Here is a 3056-nt window from a genome sequence, read left to right as displayed (position 1 = left end):
CAATGAGTTTCAGCCCCAGGCAAGTTGGCTATGGATTCAATGTGACCAAAGAAATTGATGGGCAAACGTTCTTGGGGTGACAGGGTTTATTACCCGGCTTGTTCTCCTGGCGGTAGGTTGAGCACTAGCATCTCTGCCTCCGCCCAGAGCACTGGGCCGATCTCTGTATGTAGCACAGTAATAGCTTATTGCCTAAAGGTGTGGAAGCGGTAGACTAGCAACAAGCCAGTTACCTCATCAGGTAGTTTAAGTTTAGTGAGGATCCTGGCCATAGGAACCCCAACTTCCCCACAGACAAGTTCTCTGAAATTGAGGAGATTGAAGGAAGACAAAGGCGAGAGGTTGGGAATGAAAAGGTTTATTCTCATGGCTCAGTTTCTCCTCACTCTTAACCCTGACTGCTTGGCTCTACCTCTCCTCTCATGCTCAGCCATGCTACCACACTGGGTGGGGCTGCATGTGTGTGTCCCCAGTGACTGGCCAGTGTCTGACCAATTACATACTAGGAAGTGAGGGGAGGAGAGAATGGGTGCATCCTCTCCACCTCCACTCTGGACCAGCAATCCCGTGACTGACCAATGGCTCTGCTGCTGCTAACATCCCATAAATATGCAAACATTCTCTTATTATATACACAGTGGGAGCTGTTAAGTCCAGGCAGGAATCCTAATCAGAAAGTTCCATTTTCCTCACATTAGGTATTCAAATTAACTCTGGAATTCAACCTCTTTTTGCAGTTTCCTCAATAAAATTTTATTAAATAAAAGCAGGCCGACCTGAGAGGATGTGAAAGGACTGGTTTGATGCCTAATAACTTAGAAAAAAATCTTTACTTGAATGATCTTAAAATACTCAGCTACTCTATTGCATTACTTGAATATCTCAACTCTTCTCTGTTCTTGGGGGTGGAAAGCCAAGCATAGAAAACCAAATCTGGAATTTCCCTATTCCTTTAAATGAGATGAAGCTTAGCTCAAAAGACCATCCCATGATATGTAGAAAGCCCAATTTGCAGTTCTGTGAAGCTCCTCATGTCCTTCTGAGACAGAAATGATCATTACCAACCCTAAACTCCGTTTGCTTCCTCATTTGGTCCAGATGATAATGATCTAAAGACTTACTCATATTTTCCCTGTTCCAGCTTAGATATAGAATTCACCTCACTTCATTCATCTAAACTAAAGTTTGTTGTGTAGCAAAATATATTGAATTTTATTTCGGCAAATGGAAAGGGTGGTTACAGAGCTGCAATGCAAAAGTAAAAGCAAATAATGGAAAACTGTTCTTTAGAAAAGTTTCTCCAGAATTCTTCGAACTCAAGCTTCAACCTCCCACATTTTATATTCTATAGAATACTGCACATATTGCCTATCCCTGTGGTGAATAAGTTGAAACCAAATATACTTTATAAAATCTATCTCTACCTATCATCTCTATCTAAATTGAAAAATTTTGCTATGTAGAAAATTTAGCTTTAAAATTTGAAAGTCTAAATATTTTCTAAAACATATAGGTTTCCAAAGACTGCAGTGCAGTTTGTCTTCTGAATACCTGGGTTTTTATATGTAAGATTTGAGAATATTAGACAAAGTCAAAATTTATCTATATGAGCAAGATGAGGAAAAAAAGTTCTTCAATGCTAAAAAAACATTTAAAATGTACAAAAATTCCAAAGACAAAACTAAATACAAACCACAAGATGGGAGAGTTCATAGAAGGGAAACTCAATAGCCGATAAACATGAACAAATGTTCAAACTCACTACTTATTGGAGAAATGCAAATTTAACTCCAATAAAATGCCCGTTAAAAGCATGGTGAAATAACTATTTTAGTGCCCATTATGCTTAGAAAAAAGTTGATGTTATTAGGTTCCATCAAAGATGTGAGGAGCACACACCTGCCTTTCAGGGGAGATACCATGATCACAAAGGTGGTTTTCCCAGGGCGAGGCTTATCCATTGCACTCCGGATGTGCTGACCCCTGAGATTTTCCCAAAGGTGGGAAACTCAACTGGATAACTTGTGATAGTGGGGGACTACGTTCGTGTGAAAAATCGTAAAAAAAAAAAAAAAAGAAGATGTGAGGAACACAATTGACTTGACATGAACTTCTCTTTAAATTAATGACATCAGAAATCCCCCACTGGATTAATTCTGAGTCAAGGTAAGAAGCTGCCTGGATTCAATAGACACCAATTTATTTATTTATTACATAGAAATTATCATATATCATAATTATCTTGGTTTTTTAAATCTCTTTAATTACCATCAGTCTTCCTCTCAAGAATATGAACCCTGTGAAGTCAGTAATCATATCAATTTTGACCACAGGTGTGTTCCTATCACTTTGCAGAGAAGGCTTAGCAGAGAAAAGGGTTACTAATAGAAAATATTTTTAATAAATAAATGATTAATAATTTTTGAAATGAGTATTTTGTGGCAGGAAAATGAGGATATTCTGAAGTATGCATTGAAGCTAGTTGAGGAAATGCATTACATTTCTCTTTCAACATGGAATATAGAATTTTTAACTGACAGTTCTGCTCAGTTCAATTAATACAATCCCTGATTTTTATCAACAACATAACTTTTTAACTATCTGAGAAACCACATATCCCACTCCTAAAAATGCTTCCTGAACTTACATAAGAAACCACCAACTTAAGGTCTCCCAACAAAATTGTGTTTTGCATTCTATGACAACCAGGAGTTCACTCCAATATCTTGTTAGCCTCATGTAGAAACAAGATGAAAAGAACATCTAACATGGGTAGCTTGCATACACTGTTCTTGCTAACTTGATTAGCTGGTCTTGGAGGACCAATATGAATTTTATTCTCGGCTTACCTTTGTCATCCCTTCAAGATTTTGTCCTTCATCATGCCTTAGAAGTAAAGATGAGTCTTCAGAAAGAAATATTCTCCTTACAGGCCTTGCCATTAGCTTTTCTTTTCTACTTCTCTGTATGTCAGGAGCAGTACCTGGATCATACTAAGTGTTTAACAAATGTTTGTTGAATGAATGAATGGATTAACTTAATATGCCAAGAGCTGA

At 37.6% G+C, this 3056-nt stretch overlaps 1 non-coding gene across 1 annotated transcript; it reads left to right on the top strand.

The window, feature by feature from the left end:
- Positions 1–1895: 1895 nt before the first annotated feature.
- LOC118928597 (U1 spliceosomal RNA) lies at positions 1896–2061 on the top strand. The gene has a single exon (XR_005031288.2). It is a non-coding gene; the product is annotated as a U1 spliceosomal RNA (small nuclear RNA).
- Positions 2062–3056: the final 995 nt, after the last annotated feature.

The sequence above is a fragment of the Manis pentadactyla genome, chromosome X, assembly GCF_030020395.1.
Source record: "Manis pentadactyla isolate mManPen7 chromosome X, mManPen7.hap1, whole genome shotgun sequence".
Taxonomy (NCBI): Eukaryota; Metazoa; Chordata; class Mammalia; order Pholidota; family Manidae; genus Manis; species Manis pentadactyla.
This window is presented reverse-complemented; position numbering and strand designations above follow the sequence as displayed.